Genomic DNA, 13,505 nt, shown 5'->3' with positions numbered 1-13,505 from the left:
TTGGCAGGCAGATTCTTAATCACTGTGCCACCAGGGAAGCTCCTGGGATTGACTTTTAAATATAATATGAGGTATGGATCCAATTTTACTGGTTTTTTTAATACAGATTCCTGATTATTTGGCACCATTTATTGGTAAGGCGCATTATTCCCACTATCAGATATCCAGTGTTGATATACTCTGTGCATCCAATGTCAATGTCTGTTGCTGAGTTCTCTCTTCAGTTTATCGGGGATTTGTCTGTCTTATGTCAATAACACACTGTCTTAATTATTATAGCTTTATAATAGATCTTGGTATTCCAAAACAACTCATTCTTGTTCTTCTTCAAAAGAATCTTTGCTCTTTTTGGCCTTTTGTATATCCATAAAAATGTTAAGATTGTAAGTGCCACAAAACTTTTAAGAGTGTTGATTGGGATTGCATTGAATCTACAAATTGCTTTAGGGAGAACTGACATTGTTACTAAATAATAAATTCTAAACCATGAATTTGGCATACCTCTCTATTTAGGTTTTCTTTAACACCTCTCTAAAAAGGTTAATACTTCATCCCATAGAAGTCCTACACATCTTTTGTATCTAGAAGATTGTGTGGCCTATAAGAGGTACTCTGTGAATGTTTGTTGAATCAATGAATAGGTAGATCCACAGAGACAAAAAGTGGATTAGTGTTTGCCAGGGGCTCATGGGGAAGAAGAATCAGACGCGACTGCTTATGGACACAGGGTTTCTTTTGGGGGTGATGAAAATGTTCAGGATTTAAATAGTGGTGATGATTGCACAACCTTGTGACTATACTAAAACCCATTGAATTATACATTGTAAAAGGGTGAATTTTATTTATATCTAAAATTTTTAATTTGAGAAGTCAACAATAATATGAGGTATAAAGATGTTTGAGCCCTTTGGTTCTGTAATTCTACTTTAAAAAATTAAATCTAAGAATTTAAACTGAAATGTAGGGCTTCCCTGGTGGCGCAGTGGTTAAGAATCCACCTGCCAATGCGGGGGACACGGGTTTGAGCCCTGGTCCAGGAAAATCCCACATGCCGCGGAGCAACTAAGCCCGTGTGCCACAACTAGTGAGCCTGTGCTCTAGAGCCTGCGAGCCACAACTACTGAGCCCATGTGCCACAACTACTGAAGCCAGCGCGCCTAGAGCCCGTGCTCCACAATAAGAGAAGCTACCCCAATGAGAAGCCCGCGCACCACAACGAAGAGTAGCCCCCGCTGGCTACTAGAGAAAGCCCGCGTGCAGCAATGAAGACCCACCACAGCCAAAAATAAATAAATTTAAATAAATAAATTTAAAAAAAAAACTGAAATGTAGACACATGTGTTAACCACAGCATTATTTTTAATTATGAAAAATTTAGAAATAGCTTAGGCATTATAAGAAGAGTTAAATTAATTATGGTAAATCTACATGATGCATCTGTTAAAATGCTTATGAAGAATTTTTAATAATGTGGAAAAATACTCATACTACATTATGTTTTAGAAAGCAATAATCAGCATTACAAATTAAATTTGTTTTTGAAAATCTATAGTAAAACAAGATGGGAAGAAAATGCACCCAAACACTATCAGTGGTCATCTCTGTGTTGTGGGATTATGGCTGATTTTTTTTTTTTTTTAAGCTCTTTACCCAATTTTCAGTAATGAACACATAGTAATACTTTTTGAATTCGAAAAAGAGCAGTGTGTACTGAAAAAAAAATTCATGTCTCTTGCAGGTAGTGTTAAAACCTGGAAGGAAGTGTATAATGTCAAGTATGTATTCTTAGTTCCCCATTTCATTACATTCTGAGAAGGAATTCTTGTCATTGTAGAGTATGTTCCAGAGAGACCTCAGGATTGGAACTGCAGCTGTTCTCTTCTACACTTAGGATGTTTATGATGGCTGATTTGCTAATGTTTTTCAGGCTGGTAAGTCTCTTTATCTGGGTTGAGAGAACTGAGGTAGTTCTTGAGTAAGAGTGATATAGTCGGTTTTCTAAAGTGATTTCCCTGAGGAAGAGGGAGAACTGACAACTCCTACTCAGGTATTCTGTCCTTCAGGAGAACTCTGATGTCTTCCCCCACCACCACCCCAAATTGAGTTAGGAGTGTCACTTAGCTCCCCATGCTTATCACTATCTTTGCACTCACTGCATTGAGTCATACTGATTGGTTTTGGGGTCTGTCTTCCTCAAGCTGCAATCTTTAAGCAAGAACCAGGTCTTGCTCAACTTTGTAGGCCAGTTGTCTGGTACATGGTCAATATTTGATATGTTTGATGAATAAAGAGGGAGCGAATGAATGAATGATGAACAGGTTGTAGGAGATGGCAGGCTGGTACAGTGGAATGGGATTTGATGCTATATCAGAGAGGGGATTTGGCAGGTGGTCACACTGGGGAGTTAAGGGAATGTGTATCAGATTTTAGAGGTGAGACTCTCAGATGGACCAAATGACACAAGGGAAAGCATTCCTTGTGATGACGCCAGCCAAGAGGGAATGACAGGAATTTCTACTGGTGAAAAGATAATTTCTCAAGTCTGTGTTTTTCACAGTCTGTCCCAGCACTGCCAGCATCACAACCACTGTGTGCTGATTTATCATACAGATTTCTGGGCCTCCTGTCAAGCCCTTCCAGTTTTCAGAACTGGGCTTAAGGAATTTGCCTTTGAAAAGCTCCCCAGGTGGTACCCTAAAATGAGGGGGCTCTGGAGTAGGTGATTTAGTGCTAGCATCTGAGCCCCTGTAATAATTTGCTCTGTAAAACTGTGTGTGAAGCCCCTACCCATACAACAAACACTGTGATTTTACCCTCAGAGATTGCTCCTCAGTGAGTTTAGGGTGAATCCTGAGAATACATGTAGTTAAAAAGTAGGTGTAGGGACTCCCCTGGTGGCGCAGTGGTTAAGAATCCACCTGCCAGTGCAGGGGACACGGGTTTGATCCCTGGTCCAGGAAGATCCTACATACCACGGAGCAACTAAGCCCATGTGCTACAACTACTGAGCCTGCACTCTAGAGCCCGTGCTCCACAAACAAGAGCAGCCACCACAATGAGAAGCCCGTGCATTGCAACGAAGAGTAGCCCCTGCTTGACACAACTAGAGGAAGCCAGCTTGCAGCAATGGAGATCCAACGCAACCAAAAATAAAAGAAAAAAATAAAAAATTTAAATAAAAAAGGTGTAGGACTTCCCTGGCAGTCCAGTGATTAAGACTCTGTGCTTCCACTGCAGGGGTCGCAGGTTTGATCCCTGGTTGGGGAGCTAGGATTCCACATGCCGCACAGAGCAGCACACACACACAAATAAAGTAGGTGCAAGCCCAGCAAGCACAGAATGTATTTGGACATACCTAGGTGTCCAGTTTGACTCGCGGTGAGAATTTTTTTCCCAAGCAATTGATGAAAATATTCTCGGAACCCTCTAATTTGTTATATATTTTTGGCCATATATTTTGGTGATTTATTTACTCTATGCAAAAAATGTGCTAAGTATTGTGAGAAATTAGACATAGCTTTTACGTTAAAGGCTCTTATAATTGGAAAAATAAGATGTTTGGAAATAATTGTTGTAATAACACAGCTCTCAGATTCACATGCTGGGACCTTCTAGTAAGGATCTAAGAATGGGGGAGATCAGGATCAAGCAGGGGGTGCTGGGATGAAGCCCCATCATTGAGTCCAAAGAACATAATTTTGGGGTTGATCTCTGAAGATCCCAAAGTGAGGGTCAGGACATGGTTGCAGGATTTCTTATCAGTGCAGATACTGGCCAACAAGTAGAAAAGAGAGAATCATATAAGTCAGTGTAAGCAATACTGCAAGAAATGATAGTTTGAAACTGTGTAAGGGGTCAGAGCTTCGGCTGAGAAATATGCTCCAGGGGCAGGCTGCAACCCTGGCAGGAAACTGGAGTGAGAACCAGGGACCTAGGCCAGAAGTCTTTGTCTAGACTGCACATTGGAGGAGTAAACAGGAAGACTCAATTCAGTGTTCCTGCAGACATCCAAGACTGTTCACACAAGGCCGAGGGCAGAAGACACATCCCTATTGGAGGAAAAGGAACAGAAATTGTGCCAGGCAAGGTCCTCATTAGTTTGGGGCTGGTGGGGCAAAGTCTGCAAGTAGCAGGCTCTCAGTGCCTACAAATGTCCAGAACGGGCTGGAACAAGCAGGAAGAAGTTCATGTAAGAATGGGACTTTTGCATAAGAGAGGTATAGATCCAATTTGACTGGAGTTAACAAGAGAGATGGGGGAATCAAAAAGAGTTTCACGGAGGAGTGAAAATTTGAAAAGAGCTTGAGAAATCAATGCTAAGTTTGAAAAATGAAACTTACCGGTCTGAGTTAACAAGGTCACATCTGGAGCCCTTCTTATGATTAAAATTATGTAGCAATTCATCAAAATTGTGGCCTAGTGACAGAGTTAAATTATTTTCATTATTTGTATGTAATTGAATCGTAGAATTTTTCAAAAACCTGAAACTGAGCAGGACCCCATGGGGCCCTCCTGGGTATAAATCCTCTCTGTGTTCCCCATTTCTTGTTGGAAATAGGCTTCAGCCCCCTAGACTTTCCCTGAGTTCCAAAGGGCAGGTTCAAACAATTGCTAATCATGGAAGTGAAGGGATGCAGAAACAAAGGAGGAGCAGTCAAGAAACAATAGTACATGATGGGGCAAGGTCGTGGTTCCTCCCAAACGAATATACCTAACAATATCTTTGAGTTCTGCAGCAACTAAGGCCCCCACCCAGGTGGAGGATGGTAACTTCAGGCTGAGCACAAGATTCCTGGAACACCGCCTTGTTACCTCACCACTAACCAATCAGAAGAAAGTCACACACATCCTGCAGCCCTCACCTCAAATTTTGCCTATAAAAACTCCTCCCTGAGAACCACTGGAGGCGTTTAGGTTTTGGGGGCCTGAGCCAACCATTCTCCTTGCTTGGCCCTGCAATAAACTTTTCTCTGCTCCAAACTCAGTTTGGACAGTTTGTTTGGCCTCACTGTGTAACACAAACTTCTGTTTGGTAACAACTTCTGAATATGTACTCTTTTATTCTAGTGACTTTTTTTTCCTGGTATAGAGACAGGAAGGAAGGGGGCAGGACACAACAGTTAAAAGAATGACACAGCTGCTGAGAATATGACAAAAACTGGTTAGAACCAACTAGGTCCAAGATGGCAGATTTGACTTCCAGTAGACCTTGAGACTCATTATAAGTTCACTGTAATATATTAGCATGGTAAATGACTCACCCACAGGTGCCATGACAGTTCCAAGGCTGACCATAAAAGGCCAAAAAGTGGGCGGTGGCCCAATTGCTGGAAATCCCTGCCCCTTCCCCAAAATAGTTAAAATAATCCTCCCACTCGTTACTGTATGAAATTACCCAGCTCATAAAAACTAACAACCCCATACCCCAGGGCCCACTCTCACCTTCTGAGAGGGACCACATTCTGCCTATGGAATGTGTCGCTCTCTAAATAAACTTGCTTTCACTTTACTCTGGCTCGCTCTTGAATTCTTTCCTATGTGAAGTCAAGCACACCCTCACTTGGTGGCCCATCCCAGGAACTCACCTGAGACCTGGGAAATGACCATTCTCTCGCTCCCCCTTCTCCTGTAATAGTATCTTACTATAAAAATATCAAACATATACAAAAGTTATTTTACAATGAATACTACATACACCACCTAGATTCTACAACTGCCACCTTATATATATATATATGTATGTGTATATATATATATATATATATTTTTTTTTTTTTTTTTTGGCTGCGTTGTGTCTTTCTTGCGGAGCACGGGCTGTAGGCACATGTGCTTCAGTAGTTGTGGCATATGGGCTCAGTAGTTGTGGCTTGCGGCTCTAGAGTACAGGCTCAGTAATTGTGGCATGTGGACTTAGTTGCTCCATGGCATGTGAGATCTGCCCGGACCAGGGCTCAAACCCGTGTCCCCTACATTGGCAGGCGAATCCTTCTCTTTTTTTAAAAATAAATAAATAAATAATTTATTTATTTATTTTTGGCTGCATTGGGTCTTCATTGCTGCACATGGGCTTTCTCTAGTTGCAGCCAGCGGGGGCTACCCTTCGTTGTGGAGTGCCGGCTTCTCACTGCGGTGGCTTCTCTTGTTGCGGAGAACGGGCTCTAGGTGTGTGGGCTTCAGTAGTTGTGGCATGCGGGCTCAGTGGTTGTGGCTCGCAGGCTCTAGAGCACAGGCTCAGTAGTTGTGGCGCACAGGCTTAGTTGCTTCACAGCATGTGGGATCTTCACAAACCAGGGCTCAAACCTGTGTCCCCTGCATTGGCAGGCGGATTCTTAACCACTGCGCCACCAGAGAAGCCCGCCACTTTATATTTTGATGGTTTTCAGAGTAAGTTAAAGACAACAGAACACTTCACCCCAAACACTTGAACATACATAATATTAAGCAGTGTTCAGCATTTGGTTATTTATTTATGTTTAGGTAAAATTTACATACCATGAAATGTACAATCATAAATGTACCATTTGATGAGTTACAGCAAATATGCACAACTATGCAACCAAAATCCTCTATCAAGATTCAGAAGATCCAGAGCATTAGTCCAGAAAGTTCCTTCATACACCTTCTCAGAAACATTGCCTCCACCTTCCAGAAGCAACTTCTGTTTTTTCCATCAGAGATTAGTTTTGCCTATTCTAGAACTTCATGGAAACATCACACAACATGTGCTCTTTTTTTTTTAAATGAATTTATTTTATTTATTTATTTATTTTGGCCGCATTGGGTCTTCATTGCTGCACACAGGCTTTCTCTAGTTGCGGTGAGCGGGGGCTACTCTTTGTTGTGGTACACAGGCTTCTCATTCTGGTGGCTTCTCTTGTTGCTGAGTACAGGCTCTAGGCGTGTGGGCTTCAGTAGTTGTGGCATGCAGGTTCAGTAGTTGTGGCTCACGGGCTCTAGAGCGCAGGCTCAGTAGTTGTGGCACACGGGCTTTGTTGCTCCGTGGCACGTGTGATCTTCCCAGACCCGGGCTCGAGCCCGTGTTCCCTGCACTGGCAGGCAGATTCTTAACTACTGCGCCACCAGGGAAGCCCTATCATGTGCTCTTTTGTGTAAGGCTTCTTTCATTCAGTGTAACGTTTTTGAGATTTATACACGTTGTCCTATGTAATTTGTTGCTTTTTGTTGAAGAACAGCATTTCATTCTATGTTTATACCACAGCTTACATTTTTTGGTTTGAATATTTTTTTATTTTGACATAATTTCAGGTTATAGAAAAGTTGCAAGAGTAGTACAAAGAATTCTAGATATCCTTCATCCAGATTTTCCAAATGTTAACATTTACCTATACTTGCTTTATCCTTCTCTTTCGCTCTCTTTTTTTCTGAACCATGTCAAGTTGCAGACATGACATCCCTTTACTCCTGAATACTTCAGTGTATTTTACCTAAAAACAAACAAGAAATTCTCTCATATAACCAGAGTGCATTTAACAAAATCAGGAGATGAGAGTAGTATAGTACTATTTTATAAGCTAAAGACTTTGTTCAAATTTTGCCAGTTGTCTTAGTAATATCTTTAATAGCAAAAGAAAATCTAAAAATGTGTGTAGCATTTGTTATCATGTCTTTTTAGTCTTCATTCTGGAACAATTCCTGAGTCTTTCTTCGTATTTCATGACATTGACAGCTTTTGAAGAATATAGGCAAGTTATTTTTAAATTAGCCTTTTATTTTGAGATAATTGTAGAGTTGCATCAGTTGTAAGGCATAATACAAAGAGATCCCATATATCCTTTACCCATCTGGCCCAATGGTAACATCTTGCAAAACTATAGCACAATATCAAAACCCAGATATTGACACTGATACAGTCAAGATACAGAACATTTCCAACATGAGGAAAGATCCCTCATGTTGCTCTTTTATAGCCACCCCCATTTCTCTCCCACCCCTACCCTGATAAGCAGTAATCTGTTCTCCGTTTCTATAATTTCATCATTTCAATGAGGTTATATAAATATAACTACCGTACATCGTATGCAGCCTTTTGGATTGGTCTTTTTCACACAGCATAGTTCTCTGGAGGTTCATCCAGGTTGTTGTATGCATCAGTAGTTCCCTCTTGCTGAGTAGTGTTCCATGGTTTGGATCTACCACAGTTTGTTCAACCATTCACCTGTTGACAGACATCTGGGTGGTTTCCAATTTTTTTAATGTTATGAATAAAGCTGCTATAAACATTTGTGTTCAGGTTTTTATGTGAACATTAAGTCTTTACTTCTCTGGGATAAATGCCCAGGAGTGAAACTGCTGGGTCGTATGGCAATTACATATTTAGTTTTTTTTTTTTTTATGACCGCACGGCATGTGGGATCTTAGTTCCCTGACCAGGGATCAAACCCGCGCCCCTTGCATCGAAGTGCGGAGTCTTAACCACTGGACCACCAGGGAAGTCCCACATATTTTAGTTTTTGAAGAAACTGCCAGATTGTTGTTGAAAGTGGCTATACCATTTTGCTTTCCCAGTAGCAATGTATGAGTAATCCAAACTGTCAATAACACTTGGTACATACTGTCTGTAGTTTTTATTTCAGCAGTGTGAGTGGGGTGAGGTAGTACTTCATTGTGATTTTAGTTTGCACCTCCTTAATGGCTAGTGATGTTGGACATTGTTTCATGTGTTCATTTGCCATCTGTGTGACTTCTTGGTTGAAATGTCTCTTCATGTCTTTTGTCCGTGGATTGTTTGCTATTTGGATTGTTTGCTTTTTACTGTGGAGTTTGTTGTTGTTGTAGGAAGAGCTAGCATTTTTTCTTTTGACTGGTAGATGTTTAGAATGATCCATTCAAGGAAGATTGTTTATTCCAGGTTGATGAAGTCCATATCCTTTGTGTACTGACGTAGACACTGGTGGGACACATGGTATTTCCAGATCAAACTATGCAGGTTTAGGGAGCCCAGCAGCAACAGTGAGAATCTTGGCTGAATTTTCATATGTAACTCCAGTAGAACTGCTGCCGATACATCTTGTTTTCATGGATGCAACAAGACAAAAGGCTACTGGTGGGTTTTGAGAATTTTTTTTATCGTCTAGGTACTTGTATTTGTCGGATATATGGTTTGTAAGTATTTTCTTACAGTCTGTAGCTTGCCTTTTCATCCTCTTAACAGGGTCTTTCATAGAGCAAAAGTTTTTCATTTTGATGAAGTAAAATTTAAGTTTATTTTATGGATAACAATTTTGGTTTAAAGTCTAAAAACTCTTTGTTTTATTTTATATCCCAAAGATTGTCAGCAATATTTTTTCCTAAAAGTTGTATAGTTTTTTGTTTTTTTTTTTTTTTTTTTTTTTTTTTTTCCGTACGCGGGCCTCCCACCGCTGCGGCCTCTCTCGTTGCGGAGAACAGGCTCCAGACGCGCAGGCTCGGCAGCCATGACTCACGGGCCCAGCCGCTCCGCGGCACGCGGGATCCTCCCGGACCGGGGCACGAACCCATGTCCCCTGCATCGGCAGGCGGACTCCCAACCACTGCGCCACCAGGGAAGCCCAAAGTTGTATAGTTTTACAATTTACATTTGAGGGACTTCCCTGGTGGTCCAGTGGGTAAGACTCTGCACTCCCAATGTAGGGGGCCCAGGTTCAATCCCTGGTTGGGGGAACTAGATCCTGCACGCATGCCGCAACTAAAACCCAGCAAAGCCAAAATAAATAAATAATAAATAAATATTTTTTTAAAAACCAATTTACATTTGAGTCCATGATATACTTTATGTTAATTCTTTATGTGATGTGAAACTTAGGTCAAGGCTCATTTTTCTACCTATGGATGTCTAGTTACGCCAACACCATTTGTTGAAAAGACTCTTTCTTCCATTGATTTGCTTTTTGCAATTCAGTTGGTGTTTGTGATCTTGGATTAGGCAATGCTTGCCTAGATATCACACCAAAAGCACAAGCAACAAAAGAAAAAATATATAATAATTGGACTTTATCAAAATTAAAATCTTTTGTGTTTCATAGGATAAAATGCTAGATTTACACCGAAGTATTTCTTTTTTTTTTTTTTTGAGTGGTTTAAATGGTATTGTATTTTAATTTCAGTGTCCATATGTTTATTGCTAGTATATAAAAATGCAGTTGAGTTTTTTATGGTTTTCTTGTATCCTGAAACCTTGATGACCTCACATATTGCTTCTTAGATTTTTTTTTTTTTGGAGATTCTTTGGTTTTTCTATATAGACAATCATGTCATCTCCAGTGGGACAGTTTTTTTTGTTTGTTTGTTTTTTTTTTTGTGGTACACGGACCTCTCACTGTTGTGGCCTCCCCCTTTGCAGAGCACAGGCTCCGGAAGCGCAGGCTCAGCGGCCATGGCTCACGGGCCCAGCCGCTCTGCGGCATGTGGAATCTTCCCGGACTGGGGCACGAACCCGTGTCGCCTGCATTGGCAGGCGAACTCTCAACCACTGCCCCACCAATGAAGCCCCAGTGGGACAGTTTTATGTATTCCTTTCCAATTGGAATGCCTTTTATTTTCATTACTTGCCTTATTGCATTTCTTGAACTTCCAGCACTCTGTTGTCTTATATATTTCCTCTACATATATTTAGAACATCAGACAGTGATTGTCTTAGCCCATTTGTGCTGCTGTAAAAAAATACCATAGACTGGGTGGCTTATAAACAACAGAAATTTATTTCTCACAGTTCTGGAGGCTGAAAGTCCAAGATCAGGGTGCCAGCATGGCTGGGATCTGGTGAAGACCCTCTTCTGGGTTGCAGACGCTGGTTTCTCACTGTGTCCTCCCATGGTGGAAGGGGCTAGAGAGCTCTGTGAAGTCTCTTTTATAAAGCTTTTTTTTTTTAAAAGTATTTATTTATTTATTTAGGCTGCACTGTGTCTCAGTTGTGGCATGTGGGATCTTTTAAGTTGCGGCATGCAGACTCCTTAGTTGCGGCATGCGGGATCTAGTTCCCTGACCAGGGATCAGACCCAGGCCCCCTGCACTGGGAGCGTGGAGTCTTACCCACTGGACCACCAGGGAAGTCCCTATAAAGGTTTTTATAGAGCTCTTTTATTCACAAGAGCTCCCCCTCATGACCTAATCACCTTCTTCTGCTAGAGCCTAAAGACTCTACCTCCTAATACCATCAACTTGGGCATTAGGTTTTCAACGTAAGAGTTTTGATAGTTTTATTTATTTATTTATTTACTTGGCTGCTCCAGGTCTTAGTTGTGGCATGTGGGATCTTCGTTGGAGCACTCAGGATCTGTAGTTGAGGCATGCGGGATCTAGTTCCCTGACCAGGGATCGAACCTGGGCCCCCTGCACTGGGAGCTCAGAGTCTTAACCACTGGACCACCAGGGAAGTCCCTCAACTTAAGAACTTTGGGGAGACACAAACATTCAGCCCATAGCAGTGATATAATTTTTGCTTCAACTGTGAAACATAATCAAGAGAAATATGTATGACAAACATACAACAAAAGCTGAGTCAAAATCAAGAGGAGAAAGAAAGCCTATTGTATTTACCTATATTTTTAATTATCATAGTTTTTTTCTTTTTCTTTCTGAGTTTCCACGTTTCCTTCTTTTATAATTTCCTTTGTTTAGAGAATTCCTTTACTCATTCTTTTAGGATAGGTCTGGTGACTACAAATTCTCTTAGTTTTTCTTCATCTGACAATGTCTTGATTTCCACTTCATTCCTGAAGGGCATTTTCACTGGGTATAGGATTCCCGAGTTGTCAATCTTTCATCACTGGAAAAATATTGTACCACTTTCTTCTGGCCTCCACAGTTTCTGATAAGAAATCCACTCTCATTCGAATTATTTTTTTCTGAAAGGTAATGTGTCAACTCTGTCACCGTAGTGTTGGCTTCTATTGATTGTCTTTTTTCATTCAGTTTGAGATCTTCTTGGTTCTTGGTGATTCTCCACTGAAACCTGGACATTTTCATATTATGTCTTTAAATATGATTCTGGGTCTTATCTAAACCTATTTTATTTTTTAAAATTTAATTAATTTATTTATTTATTTTTGGCTGTGTTGGGTCTTCGTTGCTGCGCTCAGGCTCTTCTCTGGCTGCAGCGAGCAGACTCTTCGTTGTGGTACACGGGCTTCTCATTACGGTGGCTTCTCTTGTTGTGGAACACAGGCTCTAGGCACACAGGCTTCAGTAGTTGTGGCTCACAGGCTTAGTTGCTCTGCAGCATGTGGGATCTTCCTGGACCAGGGCTCAAAACCGTGTTCCCTGCACTGGCAGGCGGATTCTTAACCACTGTGCCACCAGGGAAGCCCTAAATCTATTTTAGTTGGCCTTCTCTGACACCACTCCAGGAAGGGAACATAGGGGGTGCCATCTTGTTACCGCCAGGTGGAGGTAGAAATCCAGGTTCCTCACTTGGTTTCCATTGATATTAAATGAAGGGGCTCATCATTACTGCTGATTGGGGGGTTGGAGTTCCAGATCTTCTCACCGTCTCCACTGATGCCTTGGGGTAGTGATCCTTGTTATTCCCAGATGGGGATGAAAGTCCTGGCTCCCTACTTGGCTTTCTCTGATGTCACCCTACAGGGTTGTTGAGGCACCTTGTTACAGGCTGCAAGGGTGGAAGTCTAGACTCCCCACAGGCTTTGCTGGCAAGAATATAGGCCGGGCCACGGTTTTCTTCTGTGGTATTTGGCTGGAGTTAAATGGTTACTGCTTAAAATTTTTCAGTCTTGCTAGGTGGCCCCTTTCCCGGTCCTTTAGCTACGAAGCAGGCTTTTGTTGGGTCTTTCTTATCTGCACCCATTGGTTTCACGGTTGCCAGCTTCTTCAGATCCATGTCTGATCCATGAGACAAAAAGAAAATCCAGGGAACTTGCCAACATGTCATTCCTTGGGTCCTGAGGTTCTCTCCACGTTTTAGAATCTTATGTTTGTTTTCTATATAGTGTTTAGGGGTTTTAGTTGTAATTAGCACAAGGAATAGGGAAATTTATCTATTCCACCTTTCTGGGAATCCAGTTATTTTGTGAGTTAATGTTTCTCTATCTGAGTTTCTCTGATATTCTCTCGTGATTACATTTGGGTTACACTAATTTAGCCACAGTTCCACAGAAGTGCATCACAGCAGAAGGCACATGCTGTCAATTAACATTGTTACCAGTGATACTAACTTTGTTAGCTTTGATTGGTTCGTTAAGGTGATGTTTGCCAGGCTTCTCCACTATGACATTACTTTTTTACTTTTTATACTTAATAAGTATTTTGTAGGGAGATATTTTGAGACTGTGTAAATATCTTCTTACTCTTCAAACTTTCACCAGCCAGTCTGAAAAACATACATTGATGACACTTGCCTGAATCAATTATTATGATGGGTTTTAAAAAAATGTTTATTGAAAAATAGGTGATTTAAAATGTGTTAGTTTCAGGTATACAGTAAAGTGATTCAGTTATACATATATATAAATATAAACATACATATATATTCTTTTTTATATTCTCTTCCA

At 41.1% G+C, this 13,505-nt stretch overlaps 1 long non-coding RNA gene across 5 annotated transcripts in view; it reads right to left on the bottom strand.

Moving 5' to 3' along the window:
* The window catches only part of LOC109550012 (uncharacterized), a 58,919-nt gene that overhangs the window by 23,140 nt on the left and 22,274 nt on the right, over positions 1-13,505 (bottom strand). The window contains exon 6 of one of the 5 annotated variants that reach the window (XR_012330056.1): positions 4,341-4,416. The exons of 2 other annotated variants lie outside the window; for them this stretch is intronic. This is a non-coding gene — a long non-coding RNA (uncharacterized lncRNA). Of the gene's footprint in view, positions 1-4,340; positions 4,417-6,728; positions 13,325-13,505 lie in introns of those variants that run through there. 2 more of the 5 variants (XR_012330057.1, XR_004525133.2) reach the window with 2 other exon arrangements.

The sequence above is a fragment of the Tursiops truncatus genome, chromosome 2 (genome assembly GCF_011762595.2).
Source record: "Tursiops truncatus isolate mTurTru1 chromosome 2, mTurTru1.mat.Y, whole genome shotgun sequence".
NCBI lineage: Eukaryota > Metazoa > Chordata > Mammalia > Artiodactyla > Delphinidae > Tursiops > Tursiops truncatus.
The sequence above is the reverse complement of the archived record's forward strand: the minus strand, read 5'-3'. Positions and strand labels throughout refer to the sequence as shown.